This window comes from Pristis pectinata, chromosome 6 (genome assembly GCF_009764475.1).
Source record: "Pristis pectinata isolate sPriPec2 chromosome 6, sPriPec2.1.pri, whole genome shotgun sequence".
Classification (NCBI taxonomy): domain Eukaryota; kingdom Metazoa; phylum Chordata; class Chondrichthyes; order Rhinopristiformes; family Pristidae; genus Pristis; species Pristis pectinata.
The window spans coordinates 98,151,397-98,168,867 of NC_067410.1; the positions used below are offsets into that span (position 1 = coordinate 98,151,397).

Here is a 17,471-nt window from a genome sequence, read left to right on the forward strand (position 1 = left end):
CCTTTCCCCCTGCTATTGTTGATAGAGATCTCAAATGTGACTCCTCTATAACCTTATTTCTACTCTCACCTCCTCTCTTCCTAACCAGAACAATGACACAGCTCACCCCACCCGCCTTCCACATTCAATGCATCATCCTCCACAACTTCTACTACTTTCAATGGGATTTCACCACTAGATACCTTACACTCCTCTGCCCTATCAAATTCCCAAGGACCTTTCCCACTGTGATTCCCTGGTTTCACATCTTCATCTCTACAAATCATTCCCTTCCTCATAGCACTTTCCCATGCAGTCATGGGAGATGCACAACCTGCCCCATTTTCTCTTTCCTTCTCCACCATCCAAGGACTCAATAGTCCTTGCTGAGGAAGCAGCAGCTCACTTGCACTGCTTCCAATCAGTGGATTGCATTCAGTGCTCACAATGTGAAGATTGGGGTGAATTTGTTTCAGTTGACAGGGGTGACCGTGGAGCTTTCAGTCACCTGTTACTATAATTTTCCATCCTCTCCCACCGACACCTTTGTCTTCAGCCTCCTCTATGGCTTTAACAATGTCAAATGAGAGACCAAAGAACCAGAAACCTAATCTTCTATATGGATATGTTGCAGCCCTCAGGATTTAATTCTGAATTGACAGTTCAGGCAAGTAATCTTTCTCCTCCTTCCCCACAGGATATGACTGCCATTTTCCATTTGTTTTTTTAATATGTCTTTTTTTTACATCTGTATGCAACAACTGATTCTAATGCAATCATTTCCTTGGTAGCTTTGGTCTGCATCTTTTGTAGGACCTTGCCTGTTCTCTCTGCACTTCCCTCTGGGAATTTAAAATATGCTTATTTTCTCATGTCTCTCCACTTCTGATGGAGACCATGACCTGAAATGTTGACTATTTCTCTTGCCACATCCACTTCTTGACCTACTGGGTGCTTCTCAATTTTCTGCTTTTGTTTTCAATTTCAGCATTCACAGTTTTATTGGTCTATGTTTAATAGACATACTGACTTATTCTAAACCTCAGTTTTTCTACAACCAGATAGTTGAGACATTATATATACAGTTATAAAACTTATTACTGTTTAATCAGCCACCATCTTTACCTTGCTCTCTTTTACCTTCTAGCTCCTAATTAGAGAATTGACTATTAAATATTATATTCCCCATTAACTCCAGACATCACTTTTAAAATAGTTCATATTGAACTTTGCCAAATATCTTTTGAAACTTGGTGGACATGGAATTAAAGAGAGAAAATATTGGAATACTTAACACCTAGGCAGAATGTGTGGAGAGAGAAACAGAGCTAATGTTAAATGTTTCTCTCTATACTGTTCCCACCTAAACTGCTTATTTCAGCATTTTCTATTTATATTTCCAATTTCTTGATTTTCCATTACCAATGAAAAATACTGAATATCTATTTCTCAGGAAACTCTACATTGCCATTATGACCTTCTTTGCTGAATAAGCAACTATAGGTCTCAAAGATCTTCAGTTGAGGCTTAAATGCCTTCTTTTTATAGATCTGATCAATATCTTTGATCGTTTCATCCATTTGACATTAACACTTAGCATTATTTCAGACACAGGTTTAAAATATTCATTGGAGACCAGTTACTTACACACCTCCAATGCATGTTTTTTCACTATTTTTCACTCCCCTCCTGCCAGTTCTAATACCAATATAAACTGACTTTTGGGACATAGAAAATTTACTTCGTCTCCCATAAATAAAAGGTTCTGTTTCTTGTTGCTCAATTTTTTCCAAGCTCTCAGGACTTGTTTTCTTTACTCTTTTGAAAGATGTTTACATCTGCATTGCTTGTACATTAATACTTAGTTGCAAATACTGTTTCATTTCAACTACAATTTACAATGACTACAAAATTGAAAATCTATTATCATGTTTCTGCTCAATTTAGATAGACTAATGTAGTAGCTACCCCTTCATCTTTCATGCACCACTCACAAATAATTTTGTTTTTAAACTTCTGTTGCTCCAGATCTACCGATTTTCTTTTGCCAATATTGCTTTGACTATTTTCATATCATAAAGCCACCCTATCAAATCCTATGCATAAAAAAAACACAGATACAGAGTTTATAATGATACCAGTAACAAAGCTCAGTGCCAAGGATACTGCAGTGGAAACTTATCTATGAACTGTGTTCTTAGAGATGGTGAGATCTGGCACAATGGAGGTATTTAAAAACTGAATTTTTAAGCATAGGTCATAAATATAAGGCACTCGCTAATTCAGGAGAAACTACTAAATTATTAGAATATAGAATTCACTCCCACAAGTAATCAAGATGACTGGTACACTCGCATTTAAGGGGAAACAAGGCAGACATAAGAGGAAGATAAGAAAAGGATACGCTGATGGGGTTTGATGAAGAGGGTTAAGAAGCTGACTTACAGCATAAACACTAGCATGCACCTGTTGGTCTCTCTCAATGTTGTAAATATATTGATAGAACTTTATGATTTCATCATCAGACAAACTTCAATTCAATCATCAAGTCAATCACCACAAACATTCTGATGTAAAAAAAAGAGGCATCTGACACTTGATATGAGACTTATCCTGTGTCTTCTGTACTCACTGATTCTCCTCATATTGACATAACCTCAAACATTTCTTCATTGTATTTAACAATGCCACTCTGCCAGTAGTGCTTTTCCTACTTAAGCCATGTGGAATACTGTTGCGTGAAACAGATGATGGTATATATAGAGAGATTAGAATCAACTCCAGTAATGCTTTATGAAACTATGCAAATAGCAGCATGCATTACATTTCGTCTGCAGAACCTGAATTTAGACCTGCAACAAGTCCTTCAAAATTTGAACGTTTTAGCTTTGAAACTTATTTCTGTGAACTGAAGATAACTGTAAAGTCGCACTGGGAAAATAAAATGTTGAAACTCTGGAGATGGAGAAATTCTGTAATTTTCAATAATTTGATGCATTACCTTAGCTTAAGAAAGTTCAGGTACCAAGTGCAATGCCTCAGCTCTGCAAAGGCTAATTAGCTTGATGGTGCAGTTACTTCTGATAAGCAAAACCCACAGGAAATTAACCCATCAGTTTCATGCATTGCCTATAAAAAGGTATAAAATCTAGGCTTTTACTACAGTTCAACACTTCAGGCTTTTCCAATACCATGCTCTTCTCTATTATTAAATTTGATGACAACAGGCCTTTATGAAAATTGTCTCCATTCCGGTCAGCTTTACAAAGCAAAGCTTAGAATTTTTTTTGGAATCTATGATTCTCCTTTACCATCAGCATCCTGATAAAAACAAAAATGCTGTAGGCAACAAGCAGTTAAATTTACCATCATGTAATACTCTTGTTTTACTTACAGCACAGGTACACAAACTGGTGGCCACTGAAGTCGGCTGTTCTTTTACATTTTTCATTTCTTAAAACTACACAGCTGTTTACAAAGAAAACATCTGATAAATCACTTTTTTGTAAATGATTATTCAAATTAATCTACAGAAGTGCTGAAGCAGAATGACATTACATGTTTTCTCCTTAATAATTCATGTTTTGAAATTAATACTCTTGTTTCACCATTGATTGCTTGAAGGTTATTTGAAACTACTAACACTGCCAATTCCTACTTGTTTTTTCAAAGCCAACAGCAAATCAAAAGCAAATCTGCTGGTCAACAGCAAAACAGTTTTAAAAAAATTACTGTATCTTTTTTGACCATCCACAATAGATGTGGTTAGTCTCATCACTATCTTATAGCAACATAGGTGCTAGAACCACACTGAAAACCTTATCCTGCTCCACCCTTATCAAGATAAAACCATTCACAGTATAATCAGTTATTTATTTCCTTAAATGCAAAGTCATACAAGTTATGAAAATACTGCAGTGCAACTTTATCAACCTATGAACCAAGTAACTCTCAATGATAGCAGTAGTGGGAAGAATTAATCCCTCAAATTCACCCAAGCTTACCTCCGCACAATCTAGAATTTTTTTTATATTTTGGTCGCAAGATCCAATTCTTCAACATTAATAAATAATTATCACCTTTATGCATAAATTTTGCTCATCCATCCCATTGGATTTAACATGACACCATTGTCCATTAAATTGCACTGCAAAATTTCTGTTAATTTGATTTGCACAATTACTGTTAACTTGATTTGCACAATTACTGGATTAACAAGAAAATAAAGGAGAAGACTCACAATCAGTATGATAAGTAAATAACTAATAAATGCAACACATACATTCATAGACCTGACAAGGCAGGAACCAGTAATCAGTATTCACTGACAGAGATTTAGTAATTCATTACTAGGGCCATTCAAAGATTTTGCAGAAAGCTAGCATCCTACTCCTTGTAACAAAGTGAATAATTTATTCTATCAGCAATTAACATTTTAATTTATGCTCCTTTCTGTTCATTTTCATATACAATGGAATTAAAAACTCATCAACTAAAAGGATCTATAAATGCACTCCAGATCACAGTGCTACTGTTACCAGCCAGATAAGGCAGCATAAAAGTAACTGGGTAATCTTCCTCCATCAACTTGACAATGTAGATTAGGCTAACATGGATCTAAACAAACTAGTGCCATCTATCACCAGTCTTCAAATTAATTCTGCAATCCATTCTGAAATCAGGAATTGACTTCTTTTTGAGAATTTTAATATTCACTGCACTAGGTGGCAGCCTAACGCAACCGTTATCTCAGAGTATCGTTTTCACTCTTAGTTAGATATTGTGCAAGCCTAGTCTTTGGTTCCTAATATGATCAAGCTCTTTTTAAACTCCATTGGATGGAATAAGAAATTTATGTTAGTCTTATCCAACAAACATCTCCAGCAGGCCATAAGTGTGGCTACCGCTATATTATTTTAGCAATGCAGCAACTCACCAAGACTCCTTAGACAGCATCTTCTAAAACCATGATCTCTAACAGCTAGAAGGACAAGGGCAACAAAAGCATGGGAACATCACCACCTGGAAGTTGCCATCCAAGCTATACACCATCCTGAATTGGAAATATACTACTGTTCCTTCACCACTGCTGGGTCAAAATCCTGGAATCCTCCATTGAACAGCATTGTAGGGATACCCACACCACAAGGGCAGCAGTTTCAAAAAGGCAGCTCACCACCACCTTCTCAAGGGCCTTTAGGGATTGGCAGTTAAATGCTAGCTCAGTGTGCCAAGCCCATATCCCTTGAGTATGGGTTTGGATGGTTGAGCTCACAAAATGCCTGACATTTTGCATTATACAAATGAATGTATTTTCATTTTATTTTCCACCACTAACTATTCACATGGAACAAAAACGTTCATACAGTTTGCATTTTATTTCATTATTTTACCAACAAATGTCAAGAAAAGGTTACACAGCTACACATCATGTGAATGAGTATTGTGATCACATGCCATATAACCATCTATTATTCATTTTTAAAACGTCACTGATCAGAAATGCAAGTGGCCATTTCAAGGCATGTGGCCAAATATCAATATGTTGGACAACACAGGACACTATTAAAAAAAGGTAGACAAAGCAACCCATTTACGTGGATAAGGAACTAGTTGGGAGGTGGGAGATAGCAGGGAATAATTGGTGTACATACTAATTGGCAAGATGCAACTTGTGTCCTCCAGAGATTTGCACTGTGACATAAGCATACTTTCTGACAACACCACATTAGCTGACACCGTAAGCAATGGTGATGATAGTAGCAAGTTGTAAAAGCTCACTGAGAGATCATGAATGGGCAACACCTTGGAAGATGGTTCAGCATGAGGAGGTTCAAGACTTTACACAGGAGCAAAGATAGATCGAAGTAGTTTCTAAAACAATGGAGGAGCAAATTTAAGCAGCCACACATTGAAGTCAATAAATAGCTGGTCGGCTGTGCCAAACTTAGACTAATTGAATATTAGGCTTTATCGTCTGAAGTCTGCATAAAAATGAATGGGAGTTATGACACAATTTGATAAATCTCTGGTTAAACCATTTGCAGAGTAATAGATTCAGATCTGCACACTGCACTTCTGGAAGGGTGTAGTAGCCATGGAGGGTTACCCTGAAAAGTTATCAGGACATAAGCAGGACTGAAACAGTTAAACTATGAAGACATTTTGCATTGAATAAGGGACAATATTTAACAATTTCTCTTCACTTATGTTATTTGCTCCAGTGGGAGAAATCCAGAACAAAGATACACAACCTAAAATTAGACCTGGGCCATTCAGAGGTGATGCCGGGAAGCACTTATTCACACAAAGAATGTTGGTAATTGGTATCCTCTTCGCAAAATCCCAGGACACTGAACCAGTTGAAAACCTCAAAAGTGAGATAATTAGTTTGTTTGACAACATGATATGGTATTAAAATGAGTAAAAAGAATTAAAGTCCAACCATGATCTAAACAAACAGCGGAACCAATGCAGGGTATTGAATTGGACACTGCCATTGCTCTGTTCTAACATGATACTTAGTCACATCAACCCAGCTGAAACATTTAAATCCAGAGCAGCCTCATTTCTCCAGTTTCAATAAAAAAGAATGTTTGATTGACAACCAGCAGCCATTTTCAGTAGTAGATAAATATGGTAACCAATTTCCGAGGTGTATTTGGTACTTCTATTTCAAGCCTTTGTGTCACCAGCGCCATTGATAGATACCTTAGGAGTTAAATACTCAAGGTGCAATCGGGGACAAAAAATTCTTCTGGCATTCTAACCTCTCATGGGCCTTGAGTAAGAGAGCATTTGGTCACCAACTGTACCTTCAAAGATATCATCAAGAGGGCAAGGGAACACAAGTGATAGAGAGAAACTATTACTAATGCAGAGACAATCTTTGCCAGGCAAATATCAAAGATCAAGCATTCTACTTAAATGTGATGGGCAAGAGGGCAAGGGGACATACCCATGCTTCCCACTTTAAACATAATAACATGACAAGCATACTCAAATGCCACAAGGATACAAGAGAGTGAACATACTAGCATAATTCTTCCACCAAATCTTCCCTTCACACTTCTTGGAACTGTCTGGGCTTGATCCTGCATCTCAGTATCAAAATTCCAAATAACCTCAGCACCCCTGGACACAGTATAATGCTAAACCACAGGCAACTTGAAATGTTAAATACTCAGTTTACAAATCCTGGTGAACAACTTCTGCGCACTCTCCAAAGCCTCCACATCCTTCCTTAAAATGCGAGTAGATCCCATCCCTAAGAACTTTCTCCAATAATTTTCCTACCACTGATGCAAGGCTCACTGGCCTACAATTTCCTGGTGTGTTCCTATTGCCCTTCTTAAACTGGAGAACAATATTGGCCAGTCTTCTGGAACCTCCTGTGGCTAAAGAGTATACAAAGATCTATGTCAAGGCCCCAGCAATCTCCTCCTCTGCCTCTCTCATTCACTTGGGATAGATCCCATCAGGTCCTGGGCACTTATCCAGCTTAATATTCAAGAGTCCCAAAACCTCCTCCTTCTTGACATCAACATGGCCTTGAATATCAGCATACTCGTCCCTGATCACTATCCTCCATGCCATTTTCCTTGGTGAATTCCGATGCGAACTACTCATTTAGTACCTCAGCCACTTCCTCTGGTTCCAGGCATAAATTCCCTCCTTGTCCTTGATTGCTCTTATCCTCTATCTAGTTACATTCTTGTTTTGAACTTGTGCATAAAGTGCCTTGAGATTCTCTTTAATCCTACTTGCCAAGAACATTTCATAGCTACTTTTAGCCCTCCTGACTCCATCTTTAGGTTCTCTCTTTCATATTCCCCAGGGACCCTGTCCAATTTCGGGTTCCTAAACCTTACATATGCTTCCATTTTCTTTCTGACTATATTGGCAACATCCCTCATTATCCAAGGTTCCCAAACCTTGCCATCTTTGTCCTTCCTCACAAGAACATATTGGTCCTGAATTCTGACCAGATGGCCTTTAAACAACTCCCACATGTCAGACATATGCCTTGTTTTGTGTGCCTGTTAAAAATCTGACTGAAATAAGTACTATTAGATCTAGATGCAAAGTGGGAAATATGCCTAAGTCTAACAGATGATGTTAAATGTAGTGTTATGCAAACAGAACTGATGCAACAATTTCAGAAAGGAAACAGATCAGAAGGCTAGATCGGAAGGATATTACAGTACTGCATGCGTTACTGCGGTAAGCAGCCCAGTTTGATTCTGTCAATGAAATTTGTAAACAACTCATTTGTTTCTGCTGTTTTCCCAAGAATCATAAAATAATATTTTGCACAAGCAACATAATGGTTTAGAGTGGAAAACACCACAGAAACCCACTTCATGCTCCTACCTATGTTTGTTCAGCCTGCATTATGATGTGAAACGAAAACCAATGCGGTCAGAAATGGGGCACAACTTCCTGCTGCAGTAGGAACACACTGCATCATATCCTTCACAACCACAAACATTACTTGAATGAAAATTAAAATATCTTTAGCTATTTTTTAAAAGAATTAAAACAGTAGCTATATTACAATGAATTATGATATGATTTGTTATAACATTGTCATCACAATGAAAAAGCAATGGCTTTTCTGATTTATCTCATCACTGTTAGGAGAATAACTGATGAAAGTATGAAGCAATGGTTAAAATGGCTGTATGGATAAGATGACATGCAGTTGCAAGCTGTTCACATGGCTAAAGGACAACAAAACAGTTACAGGTAAACTCAGTGTTATTACTATTATTGTCATTATATATAAAATATAATAAAACCAATTATCAGGAGAAAACAAATATTTTCTAAATAATAATGCCTTGGAAAGTAGGTAAGTAGCAGGCTTTAATATCATCAGATGCTAAAGATCATGATTCAGGGATTGTTGCTGGGATCACAATGGTTACTAATTCAGATTAATAACTAATACAAACTCAAAGCAAAATTGCGGAGTATACAGTGGCATGCAGAAGTTTGGGTACCCCAGGTCAAAATTTCTGTTACTGTGAATAGCTAAGCGAGTAAAAGATGACCTGATTTCCAAAAGGCATAAAGATAAAGATGACACATTTCTTTAATATTTTAAGCAAGATTATTTTTTATTTCCATCTTTTACAGTTTCAAAATAATAAAAAAGGAAAAGGGCCCAATGCAAACATTTGGGCACCCTGCACGGTCAGTACTTAATAAAAACCCCCTTTGGCAAGTATCACAGCTTGTAAAAACTTTCTGTAGCCAGCTAAGAGTCTATCAATTCTTGTTTGGGGGATTTTTGCCCATTCTTCCTTGCAAAAGGCTTCTAGTTCTGAGAGATTCTTGGGCCGTCTTGCATGCACTGCTCTTTTGAGGTCTATCCACAGATTTTCAATGATGTTTAGGTCAGGGGACTGTGAGGGCCATGGCAAAACCTTCAGCTTGTGCCTCTTGAGGTAGTCCATTGTGGATTTTGAGGTGTGTTTAGGATCGTTATCCTGTTGTAGAAGCCATCCTCTTTTCACCTTCAGCTTTTTTAAAACTTTACAGACGGTGTGATGTTTGCTTCCAGAATTTGCTGGTATTTAACTGAATTCATTCTTCCCTCTACCAGTGAAATATTCCCCGTGCCACTGCTGCAACACAAGCCCAAAGCATGATCGATCCACCCCCGTGCTTAACAGTTGGAGAGGTGTTCTTTTCATGAAATTCTGCACCCTTTTTTCTCCAAACTTCCCTGCGTCCTCACCACAAAATTCAGCATCAGAAGTTTGCAAAAGAACATCTAAACAAGCCTGATGCATTTTGGAAGCAAGTCCTGTGGACTGATGAAGTTAAAATAGAACTTTTTGGCCACAATGAGCAAAGGTATGTTTGGAGAAAAAAGGGTGCAGAATTTCATGAAAAGAACACCTCTCCAACTGTTAAGCACGGGGGTGGATCGATCATGCTTTGGGCTTGTGTTGCAGCCAGTGGCACAGAGAACATTTCACTGGTCCAGGATAGAATGAATTCAATTAAATACCAGCAAATTCTGGAAGCAATCACACCGTCTGTAAAAAAAAAGCTGAAGATGAAAAGAGGATGGCTTCTACAACAGGATAAAGATCCTAAATACACCTCAAATTCCACAATGGACTACCTCAAGAGGCACAAGCTGAAGGTTTTGCCATGGCCCTCAAGGTCCCCCGACCTAAACATCATTGAAAATCTGTACATAGGCCTCAAAAGAGCAGCGCATGCAAGACGGCCCAAGAATCTCACAAAACTAGAAGCATTTTGCAAGGAAGAATGGGCAAAAATCCCCCAAACAAGAATTGAAAGACTCTTAGCTGGCTACAGAAAGCATTTACAAGCTGTGATACTTGCCAAAGGGGGTGTTACTAGGTACTGACCATGCAGGGGTGCCCAAACTTTTGCATTGGGCCCTTTTCCTTCTTTGTTATTTTGAAATTGTAACACATGGAAATAAAAAAGTGAGCTTGCTTAAATATTAAAGAAATGTTTCACCTTTAACTTTATGCCTTTTGGAAATCAGGTCATCTTTTACTCGTTTAGCTATTCACAGTAACAGAAATTTTGACCAGGGGTGCCCAAACTTTTGCATGCCACTGTATAAACGGAAGTGGGGGGGGGGGGGGGGGGAAGGTGGGTGGTGGATTGTCAATGAACAACAGCAAGCTCAAATGGTCACCTTTTTATAATATTGCTTTTACGAAATAGTGATGCAACTTAGGTCAATTCCCATTTCTTTCACATGCCAACCCTACCACAATCTTATGAATGCATCAATTCTTGCATGGTCCTGCTGATGCCCGTGAAACTAGCAACTTTATGGAGGAGCCATTCTTTGAGAATGAGGTGAACCACATCTGATTCTGTCAGATGCCCTGCACAATCACATTAATTATTTGATAATGTTGAGGAGCAAGAGGTCTATGGTGCACATTCTAAGCAGAATGTTAAAATGCACAAATTCTAAGCACACATTCTAAGCACAAAGTTAGAATGGATTACAAATTTACTTGAAATAACAACAGCTATAAATGAATATATATGAGAAATATTTGTAGCTTATAACACAAGACACAAGGGCAGATAACTTGTTGATCAAGTGACTGAAAACTATGAAGCCTTGATTGAAGCCAGAGCTCATACGAGCATAAGTCAACTGAAAGCTACTGAATGAAGCTGTCATCCATGATGCAAATGCTTATGCTCTACACAATATGCATTGTGCTTTAAAAAAAGTGCAAATTCACCTGCTACAATTAAAAATAACTAACAAAAAGCTGAACTTGATATTAAATCCATGCAAAAAAAAGTTCTGCTAGACTACCTGACTAAAATAGATTCTTTTTTAGACTTTAGCAAGATTAACATTTTCAGTGTTAAATATTTTAGCCACAAGATATTAGCCATCGTTCAGCAAATGATAAGAGACTTCCTGTAAGCAAATGTCATCTCTCCTCAATGCAGAAGTTGGTGAAGTTCTCACGAAATACAGCAGGATTTCAATCAGTCAAATTTAGCAACAAATCTAATCACTTATAAATAGTTAGATCACACAACTTATCTTCTTTAATTGAAAAAGGAAGAAATTAAAACTAGATCTGTAGTTTAACTCAACTGTTGTTTGTTTGCCCTTTTATTTAGTACTTTTATTGGCCAGTGATATTAAATTGATCTGCATTAAGAATACACAGAGGATCTTACTGGAAAAATTAAGACAACTGAACCAGATACCAAATCTAAATTCAATCTCAGTAAGAGATGTAACTGCTTTCTCAACTGATCAATGGTTTGGATAAGGGTACTAGGTGTCATGTATCCAAGGTGACAAAAATAGTATTTTCTTTCATTTGTGACAGACTTTAAACGTGTTCAGAGGAACCTGGGAGTCTTTGCACACAAATTACTGAAAGTTAACAAGGGTACACCAAGCAATTAGGAATGTATGTTGACCTTACTGCAGAGGAATCATGCATGTAAGTAAAGATGTCTTAAAATATATAGCACTCTGAGTGCAGCAGAAATCCCCAGATCGAGTCTGGGATTTATCCCGTGAGAGGAAATTAAGCAGATTGGGTCCATACTCATTTCAGCTTAGAAGTCTGAAAGGTCTTATTGAAACTTGCAAAGTACTTAAGGGTTTGACAGGGTTGATGCAGGGATGATGTTTCCTCTGGCAGGACTGCCAGGAACCAGAAGTCATAATCTCAAGGAGTTGGCCACTCAGGACTGAGGTGAAAAAAAAATTGTTTAGAAGGCAGTGAACTTTGGAATTCTCTACCCAAGAGGGCTGTGGAGGCTCTGTCACTGAGTATATTCAAGAGATGTCAATGTACTTTTGGATATTAAGGAAATCAAGGAATTTGGGGTTATTACAGAAAAGTGGTACTGCAGTAAAAGATCAGTAAATAATGCTATTTAATTGGGGGGAGCAGGCACAAGGGGCTGAACAGCCTATTTACTGCATCTGTTTCCTAGACAAATAGCTGGACCATTAGAGTATGGAGATTTCACTATTCTTGTACCCCTTCAAGTATGTATAATGCCTCACATAACTCTTACCAAAATTTATCACCTCAAACTTGTGTTAAATTCCTTCTACCATGTGTCTGTTCTTGCACAAGTTTGCATGTCTTCCTGAAGCTGTTACCATCTTCTCTATGTTTACAAAATGTTCATGCTTCACATATACTTACTATTTTCAAGTAACATCTCCTTCATCATCTGTTATTTTATCAAAGCACCTGATCAAGCTAGCCAAAAACCATTTACTTTTAGAATTATTATACTGATTATATGGCCCATACTTATACAAAATTCATATACATTGGAGATTCTCCAAGATTTTACTCCACCAATGATGTTGTTCATCCCACTTCCCATCTTTTGTTTTAGGAATCTAGTAAAGTTGTATTCACAATCATGTACATAGTCTAGTACCATTTCCATATGTAGGCTAATGTGTTACAATTGCTGATTGCATTTGTTTTGGTGGGAGGCGGTGGAAAAATACCAGTGCCGTGACAGAACCAGGGAAGAAAAAAAACACAACAGAATCTTTTTTTAATAAAAACGCACCCAATTGGCTAGAAGCCATTTTCAGGGAAACTGCAGAATGTAAAATGACAATACTGTGTCATTCTTTTATAAAAATGGATTATTTGTAATCACTTCTCTCACAAGTACTTTAGGCAATGAAGTTAATTAAGGGTGCAATGAATCATAAATGCAGCTAAATATTCCTTCCTTAATGCCATGAATGGAGAGTAATCAGCTGGTCATTCTACTCATTACTTAATGACTTAATGTGGGATCCTGCTGAATTCAAAGTCTTCAGCTGGGGAGGAGGGGGAGGGCTTGTTTCTCTGCTTTAAGAGATCTTCCATGTGCACTCAAGACACCAAAATAGACTAATTGGTCTGAGTTTGCAATGCCAAGACAATGGTGCTCCTGACTAAGCAGCATTGCTACTGTACTGCAACCATCTAGATTACCGGCTCTAGTGTTACAGGCTCATATCCTGGACCTGAACACATCTTTCTGACAGTATTATTGCCTCTGTCAGTTGACTCAGGAGGATACAGTGGCAATGGAATAATACCTCAAGAGAATTATTTCACGTCTGACTTTTGTAAAATAAAAGTAGCAAGATTGTAACAATTTTTGTAACGAGCTTACTATTGGTGAATGTCCCTTTAAGACAGAGCATAGTTGTGTGTGTGGGGCATGCTTACGTCAACAGAAGATAAAGGACGTGTTGAAGAAGTCAGTCAGAGGAGGGGGGGGAGAGAGAGGGGGGGGGGAGGAGAGAGAGAGGGGGGGGGGAGAGAGGGGGGGGGGGAGAGAGGGGGGGGGGGAGAAGGAGGGGGGGGGAGAGAGGGGGGGGGGGGAGGGGGGGGGGGAGAGAGGGGGGGGGGGGAGAGAGGGGGGGGGGAGAGAGGGGGGGGGGAGAGAGGGGGGGGGGAGAGAGGGGGGGGGAGAGAGAGGGGGGGGGGGGAGAGAGGGGGGGGGGGGAAGAGAGGGGGGGGGGGGGAGAGGAGAGGGGGGGTGAGGGAGAGGGGGGGGAGGAAGAGGGGGTGGGAGGAGAGAGGGGGGGGGGAGAGGGGGGGAGGGAGAGAGGGGGGGGAGGATGAGAGGGGGAGGGGAGAGAGGGGGGTGGAGAGAGAGGGTGGGGAGGATAGGGGGGAGGAGAGGGGGGGGAGGGGGGGGGGGGGGGCGGGGGGGGGGGGGGGGGAGGGGGGGGGGGGGGGGGGGGGGGGGGGGGGGGGGGGGGGGGGGGGGGGGGGGGAGGGGGGGGGGAGGGGGGGGGGGGGGAGGGGGGGGGGGCGAGAGGGGGGGTGGGGGAGAGGGGGGGGGGGGGGAGGGGGGGGGGGGGGGGGGGGGGGGACGGGGGGGGGGGGGGGGGGGGGGGGGGGGGGAGGGAGGCGGGGGGGGGGGGGGGGGGGGGGGGGGGGGGGGGGGGGGGGGGGGGGGGAGAGAGGGGGGGGGAGAGGGGGGGGGGGGAGGGGGGGGGAGGGGGGGGGGAGGAGGGGGGGGGGGAAGAGGGGGGGGCGGGAGGAGGGGGGGGGGAGGGGGGGGGGAGAGGGGGGGGGGGGAGGGGGGGGGAGGAGAGGGGGGGGGAGCAGAGGGGGGGGAGGAGGGGGGGGGGAGAGTGGGTGGGCCCCCCCAACGAGGGGGGGGGGGGGAGAGGGGGGGGGAGAGGGGGGGGGGAGAGGGGGGGGGGAGAGGGGGGGGGGAGAGGGGGGGGGAGAGGGGGGTGGGAGGGGGGGGGGGGGAGGGAGGGGGGGGGGAGAGAGGGGGGGGAGAGAGGGGGGGGAGAGGGGGGGGGAGAGGGGGGGGGAGAGGGGGGGGGGGAGGGGGGGGAGGAGAGAGGGGGGGGAGGGGAGAGGGGGGGGGAGAGAGGGGGGGGGGAGAGAGGGGGGGGGGAGAGGGGGGGGGAGAGGGGGGGGGAGAGAGAGAGGGGGGGAGAGAGAGAGGGGGGAGAGAGAGAGGGGGGGAGAGAGAGAGGGGGGGAGAGAGAGAGGGGGGGGAGAGAGAGGGGGGGAGAGAGAGTGGGGGGGAGAGAGAGTGGGGGGAGAGAGAGTGGGGGGAGAAAGGGAGAGAGGGGGAGAGAGAGTGGGGGGCAGAGAGGGAGAGAGGGGCAGAGAGAGTGGGGGAGAGAGAGAGTGGGGGAGGGAGCTCCTTCTTTGGCAGTCCTTGCTGTTGAGGATGACTTGTATCACTCCAGTATTTTGAAATGTTATTTCTTTTAACATGAGAGGTGTCAATTGCACACTAGTTACCACACAGAAAGTGTATACAGTGCATCGTCGAAGACAAAATGCATGTGGGTGTAATTAAGGCAACATCTGATGCATTCCAGACATTAAAATATTTACCTAAGGGCAGGTACATGATGGAATTCACTTTGGCTATGGGAAAATTACCTGAAGGTTCAAGAGAATTGTGCATCACAATAAGGGGTGAGAGAACAAAGTGAATTATTGGAAAAGTAGGAGTCGTTTTGTTTTCAATGCATTCTATACAACAGTATTTGGCTGGCTATTGCTACCGAGGAAGGTTTTGACAGCAAGTTATTGAACAACTTATTTAAATTCAAAAACCAGACATTTCTATTTATAAAATTTCCTTGGATATATGTATCTAAGCTTAGGTTTGTGATAGCTCTTTGATATCCCAATGAAAATATGATAATTCATAAAATACATCCAGAACTTGAAGGCAACATTTATTACTCGACAAACAGTTCCTCGTGTATGAGACCCTGTATTGCTTTACAATCAGAATCTTTCTGATCATAATGAAGGGAATTTATGAGGATCAGCTGTCTTATCCAAATCACCAGGACTCGAAATTATGTCAGACAAAGCTCAGCAATGAACTTATTTTTCAGTGGTTCAAAATCCAAGTTATGAACCCAAATATACACAAACATCCTCCCCATCCCAATTTATGAATGTCTAAATTTCTTAGAAGTATTAGATATAATAAATGTTATCCATTACATGCTTCAAAATGGAAACACATCTTGAGCTAATACTCTCTATGCATTTGAACACCACAGTATGGTCTGCCACCCACAAGTGAAAAACCATTCTGTGTCACTATAATTAATCACGTTGTTTAGGATTAAAGGTTTAATTTAACAGGATTAAAGTGCAATTGAGAAAATCCCTTCTCCTGCATTTTAGTCATCTTGATTGTTCTTCTCAAATGAATTCTTTACATATAACCAAAGAGTTGCCTGCAATAAAATAGGTTTCAAGAATAAGAAGGGGGAGGAGACAATGTTTAAAGTCAGTTCCTATGCATATGCTTATACCATTCAGCTCTCTGTAACCTTTTTCAACCCTCAATTACCTCAATACCATCAGCAGTTTGCTTAACCATATTATCACCCTATAGGGTCTACCACCTACCACCACCTCATGAAATATCCCATTCCTTTGGCTCTGGACAGTGATCCCTCCCATTCATCCCAACAGACATCTTTGGAATGCTCTGGAATTCTCTGCTCCCCCTCCCCCTTTTCCCTTAAACTAATAATTCTGTCAAACCTTTGGTCGCCTTATACGTCTGCATCCATTTTGTCTGCATCTCTGTGAAACACTTTGGAATACATAAAAGGCACTAAAATAACGTGATCTTTTATGGAATTCAATTTTATTACCAAAAATATTTTTCAATACACAGCAGCTTGGATATCTGATATGCCACTCTCAATTTGTGACATTTTTTTTTCCCCACATCCTCACTGCAATACGCTTCCTATGCATCTATATAATAAGACAACGTGCACACTCTGTATGTGTTCCATTTAGTTCCAATAACATTACTGTGGAAACTTGGCAGATTCCACAGAACAGCAAATAACTTCATCAGTATTTCTTCAGAAGCCCTGAATGTGTTTTACACAAGATCTTATTGCAAAATAAATTCTTCAGTGAACAAAGCCACGAAGGATTTAGCCATACAAGAAGTAGTACATCACACAAACACAAAGTTCTGAAAAGTGAACTCTAAACTATTCCACTTATTTCAAAAGACCAACAAGTCATCCCTTCCTATTACCCGATAAGCATAATAAGCAACTAAAGCAGCAGTTTGTTTTCAGGAACTGCTGTCATAACGACAAGAGTGGAGAATGTATAGAGTGTTAAACTGTTATGGTTAATAGTGGTTTTAGGCCGAGTACTACTCAAGCTGTGATAGATTGGAAAATATTGACACAGATAGATCTAGGTGTCCTTGAACACCAGTCACTGGGAGCAAGTTTGCAAAAGCAGCAGGCAATTAAGACAACAAATGGAATGTAGACTTTCTTTGTAGGTGTTCTTGAATATACAGGTTGGATCACATCTAGAGTCCTAAGTATTTGCAATAGAGGGAGTGCATTGAAGGTTAACCAGACTAATTTCGGGCATGGCAGAATTGTTGTAGAAAGACAGGTTAGATTGACCAAACCTGTACTCATTGGTTTAAAA

At 41.1% G+C, this 17,471-nt stretch overlaps 1 protein-coding gene across 1 annotated transcript in view; it reads right to left on the reverse strand.

The window, feature by feature from the left end:
* rasa2 (RAS p21 protein activator 2) overlaps positions 1–17,471 on the reverse strand; it is a 146,944-nt gene that overhangs the window by 50,095 nt on the left and 79,378 nt on the right.